Genomic DNA, 27,717 nt, shown 5'->3' with positions numbered 1-27,717 from the left:
CTGCTTCCTCTGTCACAATTTTGCATTCCACCTGAAGGGTGTGGGCTGCAGGGAATTCTGTGATTGTCCTTTACAGTCGTCTGAATGGAGATGAGATTTCTTAAAAAATATTTTTTTTTATTCAGCGAAGCTTTCCTTATAACAAGGAAAAGCAAAACAATAACATACAACAAACACCATTGCAAAATACACCCACCCACAACTACCCCACAATCCCTCATGAACAAACAAAACTTAATGAACACCCCCCCCCCCCCCCCCCCCACCCCCCCCAAGCAACTGACGGTAGCTAATTCCCTGAAAAAGGAGATGAAAGGCTGCCTCCTCAAGTAGAACCCATCCACCGACCCCCTAATGGTATACTTAACCGACTCACGGTACAAAAATTCCAACAGATCACTCAGCCAGGCCGAGGCACTGGGCACCTTCACCCAAGCAGAACTCACCTCCGACCTATTAAGGGGGTGAAGGCGAGGATGCCCTCCTTCATTCCCATCTGCAGCACCGGTGAGTCCGATACATTAAAGATAGCCACCAACGGGCAAGGCTGAATATTGAAAATCCCCGACATTGTGCTGAAAATGGAGACCCAGAAGCTTGCAAGTTTAGGGCAAGCCCAAAAATATGTGAGTATAATTCGCCAGCCCCCCAGCACAATGATGGCACCTATCCTCCACCCCCAAAAAGAAACCACTCATCTGCGCCCTGGTCAAGTGCATCCTGTGCACCACCTTGTACAGGCTCAAGCTGAACCTAGCAGAAGAGGAGGTGGCGTTGACTCTGTGAAAATCCTCACCCTACACCGCCCTTGCTCATCCCACCCTCACCATCAAAAACCGGACCAAGTTCACCCTCCCACTTTCTCCAACGAAGCCTGCTCCGTCGACAGGATCCAGCCATAGATATCTGTAATCCTCCCCTCACCGAACTCGGCCAGGGACAGGACCCTATCCAAGAGCAAGGGCAACGGTGCCAGGGTAATGAAGGAATCTCTTCACGCAAAAAGTCATGAACCTGCAAGTACGTAAATACATTAGTTCCTTGGCGGTGGAACTTCTCCAACAACTCCTCCATACCTGCAAACTTCCCTTCAATAAACATGTCCCTAAACCTCTCCAATCCCTCCTTCCCCCAAGCCCTGAACGACGAGTCCAAGCCAGACGGAACAAACAGATGGTTCCTACAAATAGGGTCCAACATTGGCATGCACCCCAGCCTAAACTGCTGCCTAATCTGCTCCAAATCATTGCGGCAGCACGGTGGTGCAGTGGTTAGCACTGCTGCCTCACGGTGCAGAGGTCCCAGGTTCAATCCCGGCTCTGGGACACTGTCCGTGAGGAGTTTGCACATTCTCCCCGTGTTTGCGTGGGTTTTGTCCCCACAACCCAAAGATATGCAGGGTAGGTGGATTGGCCACGCTAAATTGCCGCTCAATTGGAAAATATGAATTGGGTACTCTAAATTTATAAAAACAAACTGCTCCAAATCGTCAAAGTGGCAACCACTACCAGGCTCATGGTGAGTTTTGCAGGGGAAAATGGAAGAGGGGCAGTGACCAGGGCCCTCAAACCCGAACCTCTACACCAGCCTGCCTCCATCTGCTCCCATATAGAATCTGGATCCCTAAGCCACCCCCGCACCGTTACAATATTTGCAGCCCAATAATAAAACAAATTGGGTCGCGCCAAACCCCTTCCAAATGCCTCTCTCTCTGTAGAAAAGTCCTACGAATCCGTGGGGTCCTGCCCATCCAAATAAAGGAGGATACTATCTTATTGACCCTGCAAAAGAAAGATTGGGGGAGAAAGACTGGAGACACTGAAATAAATACAAAAATCTCGGAAGGACGTTAATTTTCACAGTCTGCACTGTGCCCTCCAAGGCCAGAGGGAGGACATCCCATCTTTGCAAGTGACCTTAACTCCATTCGTCATAGTTTGTGAAGTGAGGTCCAATTGTGGTTCACACAGATTCCCAGATAACGGAAAATAGACCTGGCAAGGCGAAATGGCAATTTCCCCAGATCAGCTCCCCTCCCTGGGAGATTCACCGGAAAGTATTCACTTTTGCCTAAATTCAGGTTATACCCAGAGAAGGAGCCAAAACTCAGCTTTCATTGTCTTCTCTACATTGGGGAGTGGGTCCGTGATTTCCAGAAGCAGATCATCTACATATAAAGATACCCTATTCCCCTCCCCCTCCCGTCCACCTAGTGATTGACCTCAACGCAATAGCCAGAGCCTCGATAGTCAAGGCAAATAAAAGTGGGGACAATGGACAACCCTGCAATGTAACCCTGTTCAATTGGAAATAACCCAAAATTAGGGCATTCGTACATACACAAGTGTTTGGGGCACTGTACAAGATCCGAATCCATGCTATACATTTTGACCCAAAGCCAAACCTTCCAAGTATTTCAAACAAATACCCCCACTCAACCCTATCAAACGCTTTTCCAGCATCCATTAAAATAATCACCTCAGGCTCAGGCACTGGGAGGGGGACAGAATGACATTTAACAATTTCCGTATTTGACCGACAACTGCCGGTCCTTATCAAAACCCCTCTGCTCCAAAATCACTCCTGGAAGGCAGGGCACCAAACGCATTGCCAACACATTCGGGTCCCAGACAGCATGGTGGCGCAGTGGTTAGCACTGCTGCCTCACGGCGCTGAGGACCTGGGTTCAATCCCGGCCCTGGGTCACTGTCCGTGTGGAGTTTGCACATTCTCCTCGTATCTGCGTGGGTCTCACCTCCACAACCCAAAGATGAACAGGGGAGGTGGATTGGCCACACTAAATTGCCCCTTTTTTGGAAAAAAAATTAATTGGGCACTTTAAATTTATTTAAAAAAAACCTTTTTGTCTGCATTCAACAACGAAATGAGTCAGTATGGCTCACACTCCATTGGATCCTTATCCTTCATCAGGATCAGGGAAATTGATGGCTGCGCCAACATGGCTGGCAACACCCTTGGGCCAAGGAATCATTGAACATATCCAGCAACAGTGGGATCAACTGACCGGCAAACTTTAATAAAATTTGATAGAGAACCCATTCCGGACCTGGAGCTTTACCCGACTGCATTAATCCGATACACTTCATAACCTTCACAGGTCCCAACATCACCTCCAACTCCTCCCTCCTCCCCTGCTTCACCACTGGGAAGGAAAACCAATCCAAAAACTGCATCACCGATAGTCTTTCCTGGAGGCTCTGACTTAAAAGGCCTCAAACGCCACATTAATCATCCCTAAGGCGGAAACCAACCCATCACCTGACTCCCTTATCTTCTGGGAGGCAAGCCTGCCGCATCAGCTGGTATGCTTAAAGGCAACTGGCCTTCTCCCCATATTCATAGAAGGTTCCCCTCGAGTGCCCCAGCTGGTTCGCCACCTTGCCCGCAAAATACACTGAAGAACGCGTTTCAGTCATGTGCACCTACTTGACAAATAGCATGACACGGAATGCTTCCTGTAGCTAGTAGAATGGGATAACGGGGTGAAATCTTGGCCTCCCCAGCGGCTTGTTTCTCAGTAGCATGCCGTTACTGGCAATGGGAATCCCCAATCCTGCCGCTGGTCATTGGGATTTTCCATTGTAGGCACCCCTCCATGCTGCCGGGAAACCTGTGGGCTGGGTTGTGCTGCCGGTGGAACGGAGAATCCCGCTGGAGGAGAATTCACCACAACATTTTTAGATCATCAAGGCATTGACACATATTCCACAGAGAAACTGACTTTAAAACAGTCAGGACAAAATGAACACACTGATACATGTCAAGGTGAGCAAAATTTGATTTTAACAGTTAATGAAATGAATGAAAATCACTTATTGTCACAAGTGGGCTTCAAATGAAGTTACTGTGAAAAGCCCCTAGTCGCCACATTCCGGCGCCTGTTCGGGGAGGTTGGTACGGGAATTGAACCGTGCTGCTGGCCTGCCTTGGTTTGCTTTCAAAGCCAGCGAGTTAGCCCTGTGCTAAACCAGTTAAGGGCTTGGGAGTAAGAATGCTTGGCAAGAATTATCCTTGAGATATATATAAAAGGAGATGGAGATCTTTTAAGTCCATTTATGATGTTATTTTAATGTTATTGAATGAGGTGATCTATAAGTGAGGAATTTGGGAAAACTCAACATGGATTATCAGGCCGCACGGTATAGCAATAGTTAGCACTGTTGCTTCACAGCGCCACGGTCCCGGGTTCGATTCCCGGCTTGGGTTACTGTCTGTGCGGAGTCTGCAAGTTCTCCCCGTGTCTGCGTGGGTTTCCTCCGGGCGCTCCGGTTTCCTCCCACAAGTCCCGAAAGATGTGCCGGACATTCTGAATTCTCCCTCCGTGTACCTGAACAGGTGCCGGGATGTGGCGACTAGGGGCTTTTCACAGTAATTTCATTGCAGTGTTGATGTAAGCCTACTTGTGACAATAAAGATTATTATTATTAAGAGCAACCCAAACTCCTTCTGCAGTTTCTTCCTACTCCGGTGTCAGGGCAATCGAGTACTGGCGGTCCACCTCGAGAATGGAATCCCCCAGCCTCTGCCTCTCCACCCTTCCAGATTTATCCTTATGCGCCTTTGAAGGTATTATCTCCTCCGTAACGCCTGCCTTCAGTGCTTCCACAGCCTGGAAGATGAGACCTCCTTGCTTCTATTGAACTCAATGTACTCTCCAATGGCAGAGGATATACGCTCACAGAATTCCTTGTCCACCAGCAACACCGTGTCCAATCACCATGGGGGTCGCTGAGAGGGGCTCGGCTCGAACATCCGATCCACCAAATGAGAAGCATTAACAAAGATAATGATCGCTGAGTACCCCGCCCCTTTCACCCCAGGAAGAAGAGACCTACCCACCATTAAAAAATCAATCTGGGAATAGACCCGATGGACATGGGAGAGAAAAAAAACCTCATCCCTCTGATACAGAAATCTCCATGCATCTGCACCCCTCATCTGCTCCACAAAGATCAACATCTCCTTTGTTACCCCTGGTGGACTCAGAGACTTTGGACTTAACCTATCCAACCTAGGATCCAAAGCACAATTGAAGTCCACCACCCCCAGAATTAATTGACATGAATCCAGATCCGGGATAGAAGCCAGCACCTTTTTGATAAATGCCATATCATCCCAGTTTGGTGCATACATGTTGACCAGTACCACAGACATGCCCGCCAACAACCCACTGTCATACCGCCCACCTGGGCTGGCCACCATTTTAGCAGCTGAAAAGAACTCCCTCTTGTTGACCAACACTGCAGGCCGCCGGGCCCTACCATTGAAACCCGAATGGTATACCTGACCCACCCAGCCTTTCCGTAACCTTGTTTAGCCCTTGATCTGTAAATGGGTCTCCTGTAAAAACACCACATCAGTTTTCAACCTTCTCGAGTGCACAAACACTGACTTTTTTTTACTGGGCTGTATAACCCACTTACAATCCAAGTTACAAACTGGACAGGGGGCCTCTTTCCCCCCCCCCCCCCCCTGCCTACCACCCTCAGAGCTAGCTCTTCCTATCCTGTGGAGTAATCCAGCAGCACCTCAACGAGTGCCGACACTAGGCCCACGCAAAATGGCCACCAAATCCCCATATAAAACCAAAATAAAGAGAAAGAACTCATCACCATCAGCAGTCTACCCCTCCACACATCCCACCCTGCCATACCACACTTTAATAAACAAACAGCCAAAAGGAGAACAAAAACTCCTATCCTCCTCCTCCTCCACAACCCACCCCAAAACAAGACTCCTCACCTCTTTACCTAAAAGGAAACTCTAAAGTAATGAGCTGCAGATACCCCCACTCCTCCGCTCCCGTTAACTAACTTTACAACCAGCAGGGTGACCCCCGCACAGGGTAAAACCAAAAAGATAATCATACTGACAACCAGCCCGCCCCCTTCCGATATCCAACTTTAATATAAAAAGAGAGGGCAAAAGAGAAAAACACCCATCAACAAACAACCCCAAAAATACAAAATGCAAACCCCAAACTTGCCCAGAACCCCCCCCCCCCCCAGCAAATCCCTATAACTGCATATCCTCACCCACAAAACAAAAATCCCGCAATAAATACAGATAAAAATGCACTAACAATTAACAATTAGTTTGCCCCCAGTCCATGTTTCTTTATAAACTTATCCGCCTCCTTCTTACTTCTGTTGTGGGCAAAGTCTTGGAAAGGTTTATAAGAGATAGGATGTATAATCATCTGGAAAGGAATAATTTGATTAGAGATAGTCAACACGGTTTTGTGAAAGGTAGGTTGTGCCTCACAAACCTTATTGAGTTCTTTGAGAAGGTGACCAAACAGGTGGATGAGGGTAAAGTAGTTGATGTGGTGTATATGGATTTCAGTAAAGCGTTTGATAAGGGGTGGGATTTTCCACTCCCCCGCCGTCGTGAACGCCGTCGAGGTTCACGACGGCGCAAAACGGCCCCAATCCCGACCGATACAGGCCCTGACAATGGGCTAGGATCGGGGCCGCGTCATCTACACGCGCCAGGCCTTGTCGCCCGCGTAAAGTCGGCGCCGCATAGATGATGCGGCCGGCGCCGCATAACTGCCGTCATCCGCGCATGCGCGGGTTGGCCGGCGCCAACCCGCGCATGCGTGGTTGCCGTCCTCTCAGTCCGCCCAACAAGAAGATGGCGGACGGATCTTGCGGGGCCGCGGAAGGAAGGAGGTCCTCCTTCAGAGAGGACGGCCCGACGATCGGTGGGCACCGATTGCGGGCCACCCCACATTTGAGGTACCCCCCCGGTGCAGGATCCCCCCTCGCCCCCCCGCAGGCTGACCCCCCAGCGTTCGCGCGCTGTTCCCGATGGCAGCGACCAGGTGTGGACGGCGCCGGGGGGAGCCCGCCGTTTTGGCCTGGCCGCTCGGCCCATCCGGGCCTGAGAATAGCGGGGGTGCCGGAGAATCGCCATTTTGGGTGTCTCCGGCAATTCTCCGGCCCACGGAACTCGACCGGGCCGTTCCCGCCGCTTGGGAGAATCGCGGGAGGGCGTCGGACCGGCGTCCCGGGAAATCTTGGCGGCCCAGGCGATTCTCCCAACCGGCGCGGGAGTGGAGAATCTCGCCCAACGTTCCCCACGGTAGGCTACTGCAGAAAATACGGAGGCATGGGATTCAGGGTGATTTAGCAGTTTGGATCAGAAATTGGCTAGCTGGAAGAAGACAAAGGGTGGTGGTTGACGGGAAATGTTCAGACTGGAGTCCAGATACTAGTGGTGTACCACAAGGATCTGTTTTGTGGCCACTGCTGTTTGTCATTTTTATAAATGACCTGGAGGAGGGCGTAGAAGGATGGGTGAGTAAATTTGCAGATGACACTAAAGTCGGTGGAGTTGTGGACAGTGCGGAAGGATGTTACAAGTTACAGAGGGACATAGATAAGTTGCAGCGCTGGGCTGAGAGGTGGCAAATGGAGTTTAATGCAGAAAAGTGTGAGGTGATTCATTTTGGAAGGAATAACAGGAAGACAGAGTATTGGGCTCATGGTAAGATTCTTGGCAGTGTGGATGAGCAGAGAGATCTCGGTGTCCATGTACATAGATCCCTGAAAGTTGCCACCCAGGTTGAGAGGGTTGTTAAGAAGGCGTACGGTGTGTTAGCTTTTATTGGTAGAGGGATTGAGTTTCGGAGCCATGAGGTCATGTTGCAGCTGTACAAAACTCTGGTGCAGCTGCATTTGGAGTATTGCGTGCAATTTTGGTTGCCGCATTGTAGGAAGGATGTGGAAGCATTGGAAAGGGTGCAGAGGAGATTTACCAGAATATTGCCTGGTATGGAGGGAAGGCTGAGGGACTTGAGGCTGTTTTCGTTAAAGAGAAGAAGGTTAAGAGGTGACTTAATTGAGGCATACAAGGTGATCAGAGGATTAGATAGGGTGGACAGTGAGAGCCTTTTTCCTCGGATGGTGATGTCTAGCACGAGGGGACATAGCTTTAAATTGAGGGGAGATAGATATAGGACTTTACTCCGAGAGTAGTAAGGGCGTGGAATGCCCTGCCTGCAACAGTAGTGGACTCGCCAACACGAAGGGCATTCAATGGTCATTGGATAGACATATGGACGATAAGGGAATTGTGTAGATGGGCTTTAGAGTGGTTTCACAGGTCGGCGCAACATCGAGGGCCAAAGGGCCTGTACTGCGCTGTAATGTTCTATGTTCCTCCCATGCATCAAAGTAATTGTCCCTTTCCTTAAAAGTGACTCGAAGATGAGCTGTGAACACAATACCGAATCGCACATAGAATTTACAGTGCAGGAGGCCATTCGGCCCATCGAGTCTGCACCAGCCCTTGGAAAGAGAACCCGTGTCTTCACCCTATCCCAGTAACCCAACCTAACCTTTTTGGTCACTAAGGGCAATTTATCATGGTCAATCCACCTAACCTGCAAATCTTAGGACTGTTGGAGGAAACGGAGCCCCGGAGGAAACCCACGCACACACAGGGAAAAGGTGAAGACTCCGCACAGACAGTGACCCACGCGGGGAATTGAACCTGGGACCCTGGAGCTGTGAATCAACTGTGCTAACCACTGTGCTACTGTGCTGCCCTACATTACTTTTGTACAATGCGGCCGTTGCCTTGTTGAGTGCCGCATGCCTTCTAGCCAGTTCTGCCCCAAGTCCTGATATATCCCGTGGTGTGGCCCTCCCATCTAGAGTCTTGGTGGTTCTTCACCCACCTCGGCACCCGTTCCTTGTCTTGGTACCTGACGATGATCGCCTGTGATGGTTCCCCAGGTTGCGACTTCTACCTTAGCGACCAGTGGGCCCGGTCTAATTCGGGAGGGGATGGCAATCCTTCCACCCCACCATCTTTCCAAACTCTTGGACATTTAGTCCTTAGGATTTGGACACTTCAGCCCATCGACTCTTACATCTGGAGCGGTTTTCTAGATCGTCCATCTTGGCCTTCAATGCTTTATGCCCTTTAGCCAGCAACCATGTCCACCTCCAGGGAAACAATCCGGTCACTCTGGTCCGAAGGTGCCACCTCCACCGTTTGTATCACCGCACCTTGCTCTTTTTACCTTCCGATCCATTATCTCCAAAGCCGCAGATGGGGGATAAAACCTTCTCAAGGTCCTTGGAGACCGCCTGCTGCTGCATTTTGAATTTATCCACCAAGAAGCTTGCCAGCATTCGATCATCCATGGAATGGCCAAAGTCGCAGCAGGAACCTCTGCCATTTTCTCCACCAGCAAGGGTTGAGGGGCTTCTGAGTCTGACGACCCACATTCTGCCTTGTATTATACTTGTTGGGCATTACTTTTATGTGGGGACCTTACCCATCGAACTACTCAAATTTCACCCCAAACTCACCCAAAAACTGGACGGAAATGGCCAAAAACGAAGCACCCTGGCGGGAGCCACTGCGAGGGTGACTACTCACTACCACATAGCCGCCACTGGAAGTCACAAGTTTTCTTTTTATGCTACTTTTGATCCTGAACTGTGGAACAGTAGTATCTCCGCGTGACGATAGCTAGGTGAATTAGTCTACTAATTTACTCTTAGTTGAAAATGCCGGTAAGTGGTTAGACAATGATGTGGAAAGAGGATGTACTAAATATAAATAATTGGCTCTTTTCCCCCTCCCCCACCTCCAGGCAAACTGTTTAAATGGCCCATCTTATTTGGAAGAGTGAAATGGGCCTAACCACAGATCTTTCCACACCCATTCTGTGATTGGCTGATAGGAAGTATGAGTCACCTGGAATAAGTTGTGTTCAAATGGATTCATAAAGAGCCACAATTTTTTAATTGTGCTTTTCACGTAACAACATTTCACAAAGTGAATGATGGGGGAAACCAGGGGACACCAAACAGAAAGTAAGGGAGAAGTTGGGTGTGGTGATCAAAGACATAGTCAAAGTATTAATGCAAAGAGACCGTTGAAGGTTGGACTTGCCTATGCAGTGACAAGATAAACTTTTCTTTATGCAGTGAGAATTTAGGATCCAGAATGCAATGCCTGAGAGAGTGGTGGAGGTGGATTAAAATTGTGGCCTTTAAAGGCGAATTGATAATTATCAGAAGAGAACAAATTTTCAGGGGTGGGGGGGGGGGGGAGAGAGAGTGTGGGAGTAGGTGAATTTTTCTTGGATACAGACATGGTAGGCCGAATGGCCTCCTTCTATGCTGTAACCATGCTATGATTGTATTTTATGATACAGCATGGTAGCATTGTGGTTATCACAGTTGCTTCACGGCTCCAGGTTCGATTCCCGGCTTGGGTCACTGTCTGTGCAGAGTCTGCACGTTCTCCCTGTGTGTGCGTGGGTTTCCTCTGGGTGCTCCGGTTTACTCCCACAGTCCAAAGATGTGCAGGTTAGGTGGATTGGCCATGCTAAATTGCCCTTAGTGTCCAAAATTGCCCTTCGTGTTGGGTGGGGTTACTGGGTTATGGGGATAGGGTGGAGGTGTGGACCTTGGGTAGGATGCTCTTTCCAAGAGCCGGTGCAGACTCGATGGGCCGAATGGCCTCCTTCTGCACTGTAAATTCTATGATGATAGTGAAAATTGCTATAAACTCACAATTCACCCAACTATGTCAAGTTGAATGGAGTTCGCTGGTTGCACTGAACCTAAAACCGCTGGTACAAACATTGTACTATCTGTGCGAATATGACGCTTTGCAGATTTAAATTAAAAGCAGAAGACTATCACCTAGATTTTTCGCCCCACGACGGCAGAAACGTGAATCACGATCAGGTATAGAATCAGGCGTGCACTGTAAATTGAGGTTCATGACTGGTGCCAAACCGAAAGCCATACTGTGGGGCCCCTCTGGTGGCGGCAGTGCGATTTGCGCTCCACGCTGGCGGCGGCATGCAAAACCAGCATTTGTATGTGTGAAATACCATTACTGGGTTTGACCCACTATGCTTCATGCCTTTGCGATGCTCCGCCCTTGTCAGGCATGAGTAACATGGCACTGTTTACTACAGGTATTTACAAAGGGGGACAGGGTGCCATGGCTCTGAGGGAAAGAGAAAAGGTCAGAAAAGTTTGTAAAATTATTAAAAACCGCTGTTCTTGCTGGGGGTGGCGGCTAGGGCCGGGGGGAGTAAGGGGGAGTGACTTGCTGACCGCTCCGCAGATTCGGGGTGCCTCCCTCGGGATCGGCGTCGCCGGACACTGACTGACATTGTTGAAGTATTTGTTTTAAAATCAAACATTCGGTACAAGTTACAGGCCCTTGCTTTTCACTCTGCTGACTGCTCACTGTGCCCTGTAATTGTTTGCAGGTCATTTCGCGGACCACCCAGGCCACCCTTCTGGAAACCCTCAGACTCCAGCTGACCCATCAATGCGATGAGCGGGCCAAACTCTTTAACAGTGGCACACCAGGTGCTGCCACATCTCAGTGCACTCATCAGAAGCGCTGCCGCACTGCAAGGGAAGCAAGGCAATAACAGAGCTCATCCCAACATGCAATACATGCATCATGGCCTTTGGTACCCTCTCTGGCACACTTCCCCTCTCAGGGCAGAGACCTCACCAGTCAGCTAGCCCACTTCACAGGACCACCAGTTGTGCTGTCTCCAAGCCCTGCCTGGCTCCCATCCATCCTGCCCCCGGTCAGGTTGTCACAATCTTTGTGTCACACCCAGGATCCACATCACACTGCAACTATATCCCCAGCAGACGCCCAGCCCCTTGCTCAACCCCATCTGTAGAACTTGCTCGCACATAAGCCTCTAAGCATGGGGGCGGTTGGTGACACACTGACCCTCTCCACTGCACAACCTGGTGCCACCCTGCTGGTGGGATAACACACAGCCCACCCAGTGAGGACACCCACAGTGGACCCCACTGGGGAGACAGGACAGGGGCCGCAGAGCCTACCTCATCTTGCTGACATTTCTTCTCTCTTCCCCCCCCCCCCCCCCTGCAGAGAATGAATTTTGGAGTACAGCCAGGAATGCTTGCTATCTATCTGGCCGCAGCTGTCCTTGCGGAAGCACGTAGGCTGCAGGCACAGACGCTGCTCGGGGAGGACCCTGCACAACAGGAGCTTTACCAGAAGAGTAGGGGCCAACTAATGAAGCTGGAGAACCGGCCGTCTCAACGGGATGAGGGGGAGTTAGGTGCAAAGGAGGCGCTACATCAAGCCACGTTTATACTATCAGTCCTTGTCCTTCGAGGACCTGCCAGACCGCATGACAAAGGCTTTGGCTAACCAGGGAGACCAAACAACATCTGTGCCAGATGATGACGCACCTGGAACCGCGGGGAATGGAGGAGGACACCTGCTCCTGGTGGCCATCAAGGTGACGGTCACACTGAACCTTTTTGCCTCGGGGTCTTCCAAGGCACCTCTCTGGGATATCAAACACATCGGCACACAGGTGCATACGCATTGCTGCGAATGTCCTATATGCCCGGGTAGCGGACTACATAAACCTCAGTCAGGACCAAGCCCACCAGGATGCACGGGCAACGGGATTCGGTGCCTTCGCTGGTTTGCGACCAACAGCTGCACAGCATGCACGTCTGCGCCGATACCCGGGCAGTGCGCATGATGCCCACATCCTGGCGCACTTGTCAGTTCCTGGCACCTTCGAGGCTCTCCCTTGCTTGAGGGATTGGCTCCTGGGCGACGAGGGTTATCTTTTCAGGTCTTGGCTAATGATGCTTGTCCGGAAGTCCCAGACCGAGGTGGAGAACCACTATAACGGTGCCCATGCAGCAACCAGGAGCATCATTGAGCCGTGCATCAGCGTCCTGAAGATGCAGTTCAGGTGCCTGGACCACTCTCAAATATTGTCCTCGGAGGTTCGTGCACATGATCCTGCAAACATCACGCAGCAGAGGGGGAACATGCAGATGGAGGAGGGATCATCTGACGAAGGGGTTGTGGATGATAGACAGGAGGATCAGGGCATGGGACTCAAGCAGGCACAGGAGGCCGCCCTATGTGTGCGCCAGGGCCACCGCACATGAGACTACGCCCCCCCCTCGCCGAGGGTCTTACCAGTATCGCTACAGGGCCCTGGGTTGGCAATCTCAGCGGGTCTTGACCATGATAAGGAGGAAGATGATGGCTCGCTGTCAGATGAGCTCTGATGCTCCTTATCGTCTGACAAAGTCTGACTCCTGCTTTCGGGATCACATTCCAATGTCCGCCCAGGTCATCCCGGCTGGCCATTCCTTCTCATGGGCCCATAAATCGTCAAGTGGGCGGGACATAGAGTGTGCGGTAATGGGGATGGTGAACAGTAACTCACTAAGCTGTCCTACATTGTGGCTTCACACCGTTCCCTGCCACCTCTGAGGGTGACCCCAGGTAGAATGTCAGATTGTCCTTGGGGCCCTGCCCCGTGCCATCCTCCAACACCCACACCACCAAGCTCTCTCTCTCCCCCCCCCCCCCCCCCCCCCCCCCCCCAACCTGGCACATCCTCTACACCAAGCACAGCCTATACCTCCCATCCTTCGGGCAGAGATATGTGGCAGGCTGAAATTTTGGTGTTTTATCGTGTCTATGTACATTATTGTGCCCTGATCCCTAACTGTAGCATATGTTCTGCATCCGTGCAAACTTACCTGGAGTCTAATCTCTTAAACATATGTGCTGTACCCACTCCTTCTATGAGTTTCCGCAGACAGCACTTCAGTCGTGGCGGCGGCCTGCTGTGTTTCTCGCCCTGTGACCTGAGCTGCCTTTGGTGGTCGTCCTTGTGAGGTCCTGGACCTGGATGAGCCCGGCTGATATTTGGGTGTCACAAGTAATGAGGTGCCATCCTATTCTGCCCGCTGCCCATCAGATGTGCTAATATCAGGTGGGGGAAATTCAGATGTGCTAGAGTTCCAACACGGCCGCTGCGGGGTGCATCAGCACAGGCCCCATCACTTCCTCCTCCCTCGGGGTGTTCGATGGCACCCAGGCTACTCCATGGGATGGAGGTGAGGCCACTGTCACCTACTGCTGCCAGTCCTGGAGACCCGCTCTTGTCTCAACCAGGGTCTTGATGCCCTCCTCCATGAAACACAGAAAGCGCGACATGTTCCTCTGTGACTGGCCCAGGTCATCCAGTGGCTGGCAATGCTCTTGTGCCCTCAGCCATGACTCTTTGTGACTGGGCCAAGCTCTGGAGTGCTGCAGCAATGTCCATGTGGGCCTGGTACATGGCTGCCTGTGTCTGGGCTCCCCTGGGCCGAGCCTCAGCCACCGACTGCATAGTGTTCCCCAAGCCTTGGACATCATGAACCATGGCTGTGATCTTCTCACCCACGGCCTCCACCTGTTTGGTGTTGGCCTTGGCACCATGCATTGTTGGCACGATCTCCTGCACCTGAAGATGGTTGGACTCCTCCAGCTGCACCTGCAGGCGCTGGAAAGTTGCTGACACCCCTCCTGTAGACCCTGGCACTGCATCCCTTTTAAAAAAAAATTCCAATTAAGGGGCAATTTAGCATGGCCAATCCACCTACCCTGCACCTCTTTGGGTTGTGGGGCTGAGACTCACGCAGATACGGGGAGAATATACAAACTCCACACAGTGACCCGGGACCGGGTTTGAACCGGGTCCAAGGCTCTGTGAGGCAGTAGTGCTAACCACTGCCCAACCAACTGGGTCTACGTCTCCACCAGTGATGGAATTTATCTTTCCAGAAGCGCGATACCTGTCTGGACTACAGCTAAGCCCTCTGACTTTCTGCTCCCTCAGGAGTTACTAACTCCACCTGATGTGCCGCAGCATGTGTGACTTGCAGACCAGAAAGTGTCCCAGGAGCCGCTCCACAGATATGACCCATCGAGGTGATAGTTTTTGGGATGCTGGAGGGTGCAGGTGAATGCAGTGCTGAAAATTCAATGTCGGCCCCTGACTGGTCCTCCAGGATATGCTGGAGTTGTGTCTGGGGGTGGGGTACTACAGATAGGCCGGCTTTATCAGAAGGTGATCCTGAAAGACAAAAGTCAAGACACATGGTGAGATCTTGGGAAGGAGTGATGTGGGGGAGAGGGGTGACTCACTTGATATAGGGACATCACTATGCATTATGGGCTCACTTGGGTGACATGCCGACCTCTGCCTGGTAGACAGCTGTATCTCCCACCTCTGCGGCTAACTCCATCGCTCTTGTGCTTGGCAGCAGTCAGGATCCATAGGTCTGGCAGTCCCCCTCTGGTCTTCATTCACATGCTCCCAGTGGTTATGAACCATCTTCTCCTGGGGGACAGATAATGGACATTGTGGGACACTTGGATGGGGGGTGGCGGAGAGGGTCTGTTGTTGGTGGTCTGTGTGTGTTAAGGCACTTGGCCAAAGAGTAAAATCCAGTTGGTGGGGTTTGCTGAAGGGTGGGATGGAAGGCGAATGCTGGCAGAAGGGTTTTGATTGGCTTCTAGTGGGGCGGTGGTGTGTGGGTGATTGAGAGACAGGAGTTATGCCAGGGGCATGGAGGTGGTGTCTCAGCTGAGCTGACCTAAGGAGGCGGTTCGTCTTTTTGCAGAATTGTGTACCCGTGTGCCTGTTGCCCGCCTCCTCCCCCGCATCCAGCTTCCGTAAGAGGTCTGCATCCACAAACTTCGGGACTGCTCTCGTCAGTGCCAACTTCTTGGCTGGAATGAGAGTGTGTGGGGAGTGGAGTGTTTATAAGCAGCTCCAGCTTGTCAAGCTCCCAGTGTCAATTCCAACCCAGAGAATCCGACCCCGGTGCCAATGCAAATTGCACTAGTTTCACATGGGTGGAGAATTGGCCCATTAGTATGTCCAGAATTGCTCTGGAACCGGCGCCCCCACCAAGAACTCTCGCAATTCAGCCCTGGCGCCAACACTTAGGGGTGAATTCTCCACCTCCTCAGTCGCATGTTCCTCAGTGGTGCGCTGACGCCAGCAGCGCGATTCTCCGTTCCCGCCGCCGGCCAATGGGGTTTCCCATTGTGATCACCCCATGCTGCCGGGAAACCAGTAGGCAGGGGTGTGCTGCCAGCGGAACGGAGAATCCCGCTGGGGAGAATTCACCCATAGTCTCTCAAATGGAGAATTCCGCTCTCTCTTTACTAGAATTTTCTGAAAGCTTTGAGTATGAAGACAATTAAATCACTGAAATAGACAAACAGTTTGATTATTCTCATACTATCCTTCAATTTTTTATTTGGAATAAGTAAAATGCTTAAAACATTTCAATACCTGATAATTGAAGACACACGTGATGGATTGTGGCGTCCATGGCCTTTATTTATGTTTGATGAGTAGCTGCTGGTTTATATTACATGACATAATGATACATTTGAGACATATTCTACGGAGCCTTTGTAAAATTCCTCAATTAGTGCTGCACTCTTACAGAATACATGCTAGGGTACCTCATTGATTTTTTTTGCTATGAAAATAAATTGTTCAGGTTTTTGTTTTGCTCCTTAAACTAAGATAGTGAATATTATAATACCAATCCCGGTCCCTTTTGTAACCAATATCTGCGTCCAGAATACTTCCAAGTCAGGTATAGTTCGAGTAAAGGATAGACCCCATAAAAGTGAAACTAACCACCCTATTAGCAGAAGCAAATTCACAAACTTGGAGTCGTTTGGTACACAATTATTGTAGCAACAGCTTATTGTCATATTGCACCTTTCACTTAAGGATCTTAACGTTTTAAAAATGCATTCATAGAATATGAGCATTGGTGATTTCTGGCTAGGCCAGCATTTATTGCCCATCCATAACTGCCCTTTAGAAAATGGTGGTAAGTCATCTTCTTGAACTACTGCAGTCCATGCAGTGTAGGTATACCCACTGTGCTGCCAGGGAGGGAGTTCCAGGATCTTGACTCGGCAACTGTGAAGGAACGGCAACATAGTTCCAAGTCGGGATGGTGTGCAACATGAAGGGGAACTTGCAGGTAGTGGCTTTCCCATGCTCTGCCCTTGTTCTTCTAGGTGGTGGCGGGCACAAGCTTGGAAGGTGTTGTCAAAGGAGTCTGGCGAGTTTCTGTCGTCAGTTAAGGAGATGGTACACACCACAGCCATGATGTCTCATTGGTGGAGGAGTGGATATTTAATATGGACGGGGTGCTAATCAAATGGGCTGCTTTGTCCTGTATAGTGTTGATGCAAGGTGGTTAAGTTTAGCTTTGTTGAAGATGGTCGTTGCGTGCCACTTATTAGCCCAAGTCTGAAGTTGTCCTGATGTTCACAGACTGCTTCCTAACCTCAGTTGTGAATAAAACTGAAATCTTTGCAATCATCCTGATTTCTGAACGAAGCCTTCATTGATGAAGCAGCTGAAAATGGTTTGTCTGAGGACAGGAACCTGAAGAACTCCTGCAGCAATGTCCTGGGGTTAAGATCTTTGACCTCTCAACAACCACAAACATGTCCTTATAACTCAAGCCTGTGGAGTTTTTTTTGCCAATTCCCATTGGCTTCAATTTTACTTGGGCTCCCCGATGCCACATTTGGTCAAATATTGCTTAACTCTTACCTCCCTCGCCTCTGGAATTCAGCTGTTATGTCTACGTTTCGACTGAGGCTGCAATAAGGTCTGGAACAAAGTGGCCTTGATCGGATCCAACATTGGTGAACAGGTTTGCACTCAATTGGAGTTACCATGCAGGTGACACATATTAGAACAGGAAACTACAAACATAATTAGATGATTAAAAGCCTAGAAATTACTTTGATGTTACTAACAGACAAATGGTCGACAGAATTATATCAAATTTCTCTGACCACAATTCTAATGCAGACGTTAACTAGTCTAATAGCAGAAATTGCAGCTACCATCTTCACTGATATAGCGGGCAAAGAAGTGTGTTATCAACAAATGGAATTAATGGATGGAATTTTATCTATCACGCCATTGCGGACAGAGGAACAGGAAGTGGGTGTCACTGCTGTGCTTATGCTTTTTGCTGGTTCCCATGCAATTCCAATTAAAATTTTAAGTATCAGGCCCTGCTGCCTCACGGCGCTGTGATCCCAGGTTCGATCCCGGCTCTGGGTCACTGTCCGTGTGGAGTTTGCACATTCTCCCTGTGTTTGCGTGGGTTTCGCCCCCACAACCCAAAAGATGTGCAGGCTAGGTGGATTGGCCACGTTACATTTCCCCTTAATTGGAAAAAATGAATTGGGTACTCTAAATTTATTTATATTAAAAAAAATTTAAAGTATCAGCGGCATGTGTGGGAGATATATGAAATCATGTGACAGGAGAAGGTTTTCAGTGGTGAAATTTGCCGAGAATGCCGCAGGTACGGGTAGGTTATAAAAGAGCCTCCTGGGCAAACAATTTGTCTGCCCAACTCCATTACTCATTAACATAGGAATTATTGAGAGCGCAAGGGTAGCTCGAGTGTTTCAAACTTAAATTTCACTTGTAAATATTTCAAATGATAATGGTTGCACTTTATTCACTAGTGCATCATTGTTATTTGTTGAGACTAACTTAGTCAGAGAGCTACATCGACTGGCACACATTGATGGTTACAGGGGAGTTGGGGACATTTCATTATTTTTTAAATCTTTCATAGGATGTGGTCATCCCTGGCAAGTCCAGCATTTGTTGCCTATCCATAACTGCCCTTGAGTTTAGTGGCTTGCCGGGCAATTTCAGAGTATAGTTATGAATTAACCATTTTGCTGTGGGTCAGGAGTCCCATGTAGGCCAGACCAGATAAGGATGCCAGATTTCCTTCACCTAAAGTGAACCAGAGGGGTATTTATGACAATCGATAATAGTTTCACAAGACAGATTTTAATCCCAGATTTTTTTATTAATTGAATTAAAATTCCAGCAGCTGCCATGGTTGGATTGAACCTGTGTGTGTCCTTGGAGTAGTAGCCTGGTCTCTGGATTACTAGTCCAGTGACATTACCAGTACTCCACAACACCATCACCTCACGTTATTGTGGAGAAAACAATGCTTCTTTGTATTCATTCTTGATTGAATGTTCATGTTAATGTCCAGTGTTGTACTCGCCACTCTGTAGGACATAGCTGGACTTGCAGGCTCAGCTGATCCTCCCTTCTATGCGTTGCAAAGGCCATTGTCGGAGATCACTCTCAGCGGGGATAATTGAAATGTTATAGGTGATCTCAAAGCTTTGTAAGGACTATTGTCAGCCAAAATCCTGAGATGGACCCACATGTAGACAATTCTGACACTTACCCTTTGGCCCCTCATTTTATCACGGGTTTCCACCACACCCAGGCCATTCTCAATTCAGTCCTCCATGCCCTTGATCCCTCCCTCTTGTCTTCTCTTGGATTCATTCTCTCTCTCTCTCTTTCCCCCCCTCACCTGCGCACACAAGGCTGGTCTTGATTCTGCTTCCCTCCCTTGTGCCAAGGGTCCAACAAGGAAAACACTGAGCTCAGAAACAACTGCATAAAGCTGACTGTTGCATGCCACCTTTAAATGAACATGAACCGGGTGCTATGAGATTGTCATGAACTGCTGACTTCATCATAAAAGTAGGACGTAATTACAAAAGGGTTTTAGACTCAACCCACCACAACATAACATTTGAGTTAATCTCTAGATCTGAACCTGCCATTGGGAAAGCGTAATTTCAGCTCCTAGCTAATTAAGTCACTTTATCTACCTTATCTCCTGCTCTTATAGGCATTATAAAATCCCCCCCATATTTTCAACTAATTTCCAGCCTACCCTAACAATATGTGTAAATCACAGCACTGAAGAACACCACCTACTGTACGATGTTTTTCATTTTCTAAACCATCGAAACGTGCTCTAATAAGGCTGTCAACAGTTTTAAGCTCATTCGGAACGGAGTTAGAATGATTCTATATAAGCAGGCGAGAAGAAACTTTCATTCCAGCAATCTGGGTTGCATTAACGTCCAGGTTTGAAGTTGAAAGGAGAGTGAAGTGTAATTTTATTTTTGCATTAAGTTAAAGAGAAATATTTGCACTAAATGGGTTTTGTTTTATAATCTATTTAGTAACAGAACTTGTATTTAACGTTAAAAATGAAAATATACTCCACTGTTCAAGCACACTTATGAAATCCAGACCAACGGATGATATTCAGTCCGAATAAGTGCAAAAGAGTTGAATATTTGAAGAAAAAATTGAATGATATGCAAATTCTGACAGATTTTGGAATGAATGATGGTAAAGCTGAAAGCTATCTACGAGGGCTAGTAGATTGATAATTGGTATGTCTAGTTGACATAGAATTTATAGTGCTGAAGGAGGCTATTTGGCCCATCAAGTCTGCGGCCCTTGGAAAGAGCACCCCACTTAAGCCCACACCTCCACCCTATCCCCGTAACCTCACCTAACCTTTTCTTGGACATTAAGGGCAATTTATCATGGCCAGTCCATCTAACCTGCACATCTTTGGACTGTGGGAGGAAACCGGAGCACCCGGAGGAAACACACGTAGACACGGGGAGAACGTGCAGACTCCATACAGACAGTGACCCAAGCCGGGAATCGAACCTGGTACCCTGGAGCTGTGAAACAACTGTGCTAACCACTGTGCTACCGTGCTGCCCCTACTGTGCTACCATGCTGCCCCATGGAACAATAATTACCAAGTGAAATGCTGAACTACGTAGCCACGTCAGTAGAATGCAAAACAGTGATGCCGTGTTTAGGTATACTCCAAACAGGCTGCTAGAGATTATTTTAGAATCATAGAATGATGTAACACAGAGGAAGCCGTTCAGCCCAATACTCTAGCTGGGGCCTAACTCACCTGCCTCTGCCTCTACTCTGCTCATCTGCTGAAACCCTCATCAATGTCTTTGTTACCTTTAGACATGACTATTTCAATGGACTCTTGGCCCACTTGCCACATTCTACCCTCTGCAAACGTGATGCACTCCAAACTCTGCTGCCTGTGTTATAATTCGCACTAAGTCCCATTCATCCATCACCTATGTGCTTGCTGACCTATATTGATTCCTGTTTCAGCATCATCTTGATTTTAAAGTTCTCATTCTTGTTTTCAAGTTCCTCCATGGCCTCGCCCTTCCCTATCTCTAATCTCCTCTAGCCTAACAACTGTTCGAAACATCTTGGCTCCTCCAATACCACCCTCTTGAGTGTTCTCAATTCTAATTGCTCCACCATGGGTGGTATTACCTTCAGTTGCCTGGTTCAAATGCTCTGTAGCATGTACTGTTTGTAGGAAGTTCTCAGCGACATGCAGAATGCGCAACAACGTTGACAATACAGAATAACTGTATAACCAGGTCAAATTGACTTGTTTGCATTGAGACAAGAAGGTCAGGGTGGTGTGATTGAAAATCTCTTTATTTTTAAGGTGAGATTTCTGGTTCAGGGAATGTCAGAATTTCCTCTGAATTGCTAATTAATGTATTTTTTACTGGGGTGAGATAGTACTGATTGCCAAAGATACCTCCTTCTATGGGCTTGTATAAAGGCTCAGGATGCCCGAGAAGGTGAATTCAAACGGCAATATGTGTTAAGCGAAAAGAAAATGCCGCAAAACGGCATGCAGCACAAAGGTCCCAACCAGGATTACCGATCATGAAGGTCACAATCCGGGCCGGCTTTTATGAGGTGATTTCTACGAACCCCAGCTGATGAGCCTCCGCCCATTAGCGGAGGAGCTTGTATTTAATGGGTCCCATGGGGAGATCAGCTGAGTAGTCCCTGTGGGTCACGCGAGGGTCATTACATCAAGGCCCCCCCCCCCCCCCCCCCCCCATAGTCTGAAGGTCCCTCTGTTGCTGGATGCAACGAGGGTCTCTTACACCGTTTTGCACCTCTTTCAGCTGTGGGGCTGGGTTGGAGAGGCATGTATCATTAACATTTGGAGGCCGTATAACTCTTCTTCAGTTTTCCTCTAGGGCCATCTGTTACTAAGTAAGTAAAGTTGCTATATTCCCAGATGGTCATAGGCTGCCCCCTTTGAGGGGAGAGAGCTGGCTGATGGTGATTTAACCTGAGGATCACATCTCAGGTGCCGGGCAAGGTTGAGAAGGCCGGGCCTTCATGAATAACCTCAGCCAGTATGGGAATTGAACCCACGCTGTTGGCCTCATTCTGCATCACAAACAAGCTGTTCAGCCAACTTAGCTAAACCGGCCCTGGAGGGGCGTATATCATTTTGGGGAGCGTCGCTTTTGAGCCAACTATCGAATGGGTCGGAGGTCTGTCTCTGACCATATTGTCTTCTGAAAGTACAGAGGATTCCGTATCCATATCTGATGCTGAGTCGTCCATCTCTTGCTGACCTGGGCACAGGTCCCTAGAGTGTTGTGCTCCTTGGTTAACAGATGCGGGCGGGGGGAAAGGGGGCGAGGGACTGATTCATTCGCTGTAGCTACCTTTGGAGCAGGCTCCCTTGAGGTGGTCCACGTGCTTACATATGGTCCGTTCTCTGGTCTTGATCGTTTATGAAATTGACCCCACTTTCTCGACTGTGGTCCCCAGTATCCACCAGATGCCGCCCCCAAAATTTTGGACGTGGACCTTGTCTCTTGGTTTGACTCTTCTGTCATGCTTTCAGTGCTCATGTGCCTCTTCTGGAGGTCTTGTTTCTGTTCCACCTTCCTGCCAAAGATGGGAAACGTCAGTCTATCAGTAGCTCTGCCTCGCAAACCCGGCCATAACATATGGCATATAGCATAGTCTGATAATTGAATAAAAAGCGTGACAGTTTTGTTTCAACTGGCCCCCATAGTCTGTTTTGTCATGCCCTGCTTAAAGGTTTGCACTGCATGCACCACCAGACTGTTCGAAGAAGGGTGTTATGGGACAGTTCAAATGTGTTTCACCTCATTAGTACGCATAAACGCTTGAAATTCTTATCTTGTGAAGGGGATCCGTTATCAGTGACCAACACCTCTGGAATAATGTGGGTGCTGAAAGATTGACGCAGCTTCATTATGGTGATTCACAAAGTGTTGGAAGACATCCATCCACTTTGAGTGGGCATTCATCAGGAGCAGAAATATTGACCATAGGAAGGGCCCGGTGAAGTTGGCATGTAAGTGCACCCAAGGATGCCTCGGCCACTCCCAGGGATGGAGCGAGGCTGATAGAGAGAATGTCTGATGCTTCTGGTAAGTCGTACTTTGCTGTACCTTTGCTGAATGAAGTCGTTGAGCCCTGGCCACCACATGTAACTCATGGTGAGCAATTTCATTTTGGAAATCTCCTACGCGGGATGACCATGTGGGCTTCCCACAGGAGGATGCTGTCTTCAATGCTGAATTGTTGCAAAGGCTTGCAGATCCTCCTGGAGCTTCCCTTGTAGTCTGCCATGTAGGATGACGTGACACAGTTTTGCCAACGTGGGGTCCTTTTGGCTCCATGTGTGGATTTGTACAGCCGTGATGGGTAATGTGTCCATGAAATATAGAGCCAGGACAACTTTTGTCTGCTACTGACGGGGACGGGGGAGGGGGGGCGTACAGGCAGCGGTAGACGGCTGAGGGCATCCAAGTGAGCAATCTGTACTTCTGGATAGTACTCAAAAATATACTCGTATGCTGCCAACAGCAATGCCCATTGCTGGATCCTGTCCGAAGCTATTGGCAGTATCATTTTATCCTCTTTGAAAAGATCATGTAAGGCTTGTGGTCCGTGATTATCGAATAATGACATCCATAGGCGTATTGATGAAACCTCTTGACTGCAAAACCACAGGCAGTTCTTTCTTTTCAATTTGCGCATAGTGGCACCTTGCGTCAGCCAGGGTTCTAGATGCGTAGCCTATTGGCCACTCTGTCCCATCGACCCACCGATGGAACAACACTGCCCCAATGCGACTTCAAGTGGCGGCCATGAGCAGATCGGTTGCATACAAGGTGATTCACTCTTGGAGGCCCTTTCTACCTAGTTAATGAGCGTTTTGGTGGGAAACAGTACAAAGAAATTGAAGCGTGTTTGTTTCTCCCCCGATGTGGAATGTCAGCGGGTTATAATACCAAGCCTGAAATCGAATAGAGCCCCCATTCAAGAGTTGAATAACCCTCGTGACGCAGTGAAGTATAACAGAACTGGCTGTGTCATCGTTGCCCGCTCCACTGCCTATGGAGCAGTTAATGGAGTTCATCTCGGGAAAATTTAAGAAGTACTGGCAGGAAATGCAGCAGGATCTGTCCAGGGTGACTAAGGCAGCAGTAGCTCTTCTTCATGGGGCCTTGGAAAGTGTGGAGAAGCGAATAGAGTCGCAGGGCGCGATGATTGAGGAGGTGGAAAGGGCAGTCTCAGACCACAGTGACCGGATCATGTCTCTGGAGGCAGAATAACAATGCTGGCGGAGGCCCAAAAAGTGTTGAAGGCCTGAGTGGATAACCAGAAAAATCGACCCAGGTGTCAAAATGTAAGAATACTTGGGCTGCCGGAGGGGTCGAAGGCATGAGCGCCACCGATTATGTGGCCAAGATGTTTGGGAAGTTGGTTGGAGAGGGTGTCTTTGAGAAGCCCCCGGAGGTGGACTGGGCCCACCAATTGCTGCATCATAGGCCGAGAGTGGGAGAACCACTGCGGACTGTAATCGTCAGGTCAAAGAGACACAGCCTGAGTGAAGTAAGACACATCCAGAGTGGGAATTTGAAACTTGGTAATTTAGTGCAGTGAGGTAATTCGGTGCAGAGTGGGAGAAGGTGCTTTTTCCCTACTGTTTTGTTCTCTCTTTCTTCGGGCCTAGTTTCGGGAGCCGTTCGGAGGAGGAGGAGCAGTCTCTGTGTGAGTATAAAAACGGTAACTTCCAGTTTTCCACATTTTTTTCCAAAAGTGATGTCAGAGGGAAGCTGTGATCTGATTGGTTGAAAGCAAATCTGCCCCAAATTTAAAAAAAACACAGCTAAACTCGTAAACTTAAATTAAACAAATTAATTAATTAGAGATGGGTGGTCAGGTGATGTGTTTGAGCTGTTTTATGTGGAAGCTGGCAGAACCCATTGCGAGCTGCAGCGACCACATCTGCAGTAAACGTTGGCTGCTCGAAGACCTCTGGCTCAGAGTTGATGAGCTGGAGTCTGAGCTTCAAACTGAGGCACATCTGGGAGGGGGAGACTTACCTGGACACTGTTTCAGGAGGCAGTCACACCTGTCAGAGTAAGTAGTTTAAATCCTGCCAGTGGCCAGGGACAGCAGGGTGTGACTGCAAGTCAGGCAGGTAAAGGGAACCAGCAGTCAGGAACTCGGGAGCCTCAGCCCTTGACCCTGTCCAACAGGTACGAGGCACTTGCTCCCTGTGTGGATGGCGAACAGGGCTGCAGGAAGGATGAGTCAGCTGACCAAGGCACCATGGTTCAGCAGGCCATTCAAGGGGAGGGAGTAAATAGGCAAGTTCTAATTGTAGGGGATTCTATTATCAGGGGGATAAGATAGTATCCTTTGTGAGCAGGATAAAGAGTCCCACATGGTATGTTGCCTGCCGGTGCTAGGGTGCGGGACATCTCTGACCGGCTTGAAAGAATACTGGAGAGGGAGGGGGAGGAACCAGTTGTTGTGGTCCATGTTGGTACCAACAACATAGGCAAGTCTAGGAAAGAGGACCTGTTTCGAGATTATAAAGAGCTAGGATTCAAATTAAAAAGCAGGTCCTCAAGGGTCATAATCTCCGGATTACTGCCCAAGCCACGTGCAAATTGGCATAGTGAGGCAAAAATAAGGGAAGTTAACACGTGGCTGAAAGAGTGGTGTGGGAAAGAGGGGTTCCTTTTCATGGGACACTGTCATAAGTTTTGGGACAGGGGGGACCTATACCGTTGGGATGGTCTCCACCTGAACCGAGCTGGGACCAGTGTTCTGGCGAAAAGAGTAAATAGGGTGGTCAATAGGACTTTAAACTAGAGATTGGGGGGGAAGGGAACCAAGAGGTGAAGTAATCAGTGGGAAGCGTAGTTGCTTAGGAATACAAAAAAGCACAAAAAGACAGAACTCAGGAGAGGTTACGATAGTCCCCATCTCACAAAATATGACACTGTATGGAAAGGCTCAGTAAACCAAGGTCCACCACACTAAGAAAACAAAAAGGGACGGTCAATAGAGAATTAAAGGTGCTATATATAAATGCGCGCAGTGTACGAAACAAGGTAGATGAGCTTGTGGCCCAGATTGTGACTGGCAGGTATGATGTGGTAGGCATCACAGACGTGGTTGCAGGGGGTTCAGGACTGGCATTTAAACATCCAGGGATTCACAACCTATCGAAAAGACAGAGAGGTGGGCAGAGGGGGCGGGTTTGCCTTGTTAATTAGGAATGAAATTAAATCAATAGCACTAAACGACATAGGGTCAGATGATGTGGAGTCTGTGTGGGTAGAGTTGAGGAACCACAAAGGCAAAAAAACCATAATGGGAGTTATGTACAGGCCTCCTAACAGTGGTCAGGACCAGGGGCACAAAATGCACCACGAAATAGAAAGGGCATGTCAGAAAGGCAAGGTCACAGTGATCATGGAGGACTTCAATATGCAGATGGACTAGGTAAATAATGTTGCCAGTGGACCCAAAGAGAGGGAATTCATTGAATGTTTACAGGAGGGCTTTTTGGAACAGCTTGTGATGGAGCCAACGAGGGAACAGGCCATTCTGGACTTAGTGTTATGTAATGAGCCAGACTTGATTAAAGATCTTAAAGTAAGGGAACACTTAGGAGGCAGTGATCATAATATGGTAGAATTCAGTCTGCAATTTGAAAGAAAGAAGGTAGAATCAGATGTAAAGGTGTTCCAGTTAAATAAAGGTAACTACAGGGGCATGAGGGAGGAACTGATGAAAATCGACTGGGAGCAGAGCCTAGTGGGAAAGACAGTAGAACAGCAATGGCAGGAGTTTCTGGGAGTAATTGAGAACACAGTACAGAGGTTCATCCCAAAGAAAAGAAAGGTTATCAGAGGGGGGATTAGGCAGCCATGGCTGACAAAGGAAGTCAGGGAATGCATCAAAGCAAAAGAGAAAGCCTATAATGTGGCAAAGAGTAGTGGGAAGTCAGAAGATTGCGAAGGCTACAAAAACAAACAGGATAACAAAGAGAGAAATAAGGAAAGAGAGGATCAAATATGAAGGTAGGCTAGCCAGTAACATTAGGAATGATAGTAAAAGTTTCTTTAAATACATTAAAAACAAATGGGAGGCAAAAGTAGACATTGGCCGCTCCAAAATGACGCTGGTAATCTAGTGATGGGAGACGAGGAAATAGCTGAGGAACTAAATAAGTACTTTGCGTCAGTCTTCACAGTAGAAGACATGAGTAATATTCCAACAATTCAGGAGAGTCAGGGGGCAGAGTTGAATATGGTAGCCATCGCAAAGGAGAAACTGCTAGAGAAACTAAGAGGTCTAAAAATTGATAAATCTCCAGGCCCAGGTGGGCTACATCCTAGAGTTCTGAAGGAGATAGTTGAAGAAATAGTGGAGGCGTTAGTTATGATCTTTCAAAAGTCACTGGAGTCAGGGAAAGTTCCAGAGGATTGTAAAATCGCTGTTGTAGCCCCCCTGTTCAAGAAGGGAACAAGAAAAAAGATGGAAAATTACAGGCCAATTAGCCTAACCTCGGTTGTTGGCAAGATTCTAGAATCCATCGTTAAGGATGAGATTTCTAAATTCTTGGAAGTGCAGGGTCGGATTAGGACAAGTCAGCATGGATTTAGTAAGGGGAGGTCGTGCCTGACAAACCTGTTCGAATTCTTTGAAGAGATAACAAATTGGTTAGACCAAGGAGAGCCAATGGATGTTATCTATCTTGACTTCCAAAAGGCCTTTGATAAGGTGCCTCACGG

General features: G+C 48.7%; 1 protein-coding gene across 6 annotated transcripts in view; it reads left to right on the top strand.

The window, feature by feature from the left end:
• The window catches only part of LOC140421052 (BCL-6 corepressor-like protein 1), a 516,176-nt gene that overhangs the window by 173,668 nt on the left and 314,791 nt on the right, over positions 1-27,717 (top strand). The gene's annotated exons all lie outside the window — the stretch shown is intronic.

The sequence above is a fragment of the Scyliorhinus torazame genome, chromosome 5 (genome assembly GCF_047496885.1).
Source record: "Scyliorhinus torazame isolate Kashiwa2021f chromosome 5, sScyTor2.1, whole genome shotgun sequence".
NCBI lineage: Eukaryota > Metazoa > Chordata > Chondrichthyes > Carcharhiniformes > Scyliorhinidae > Scyliorhinus > Scyliorhinus torazame.
Note: the sequence above shows the minus strand (reverse complement) of the source record. Positions and strands in the feature narration are given on the sequence as shown.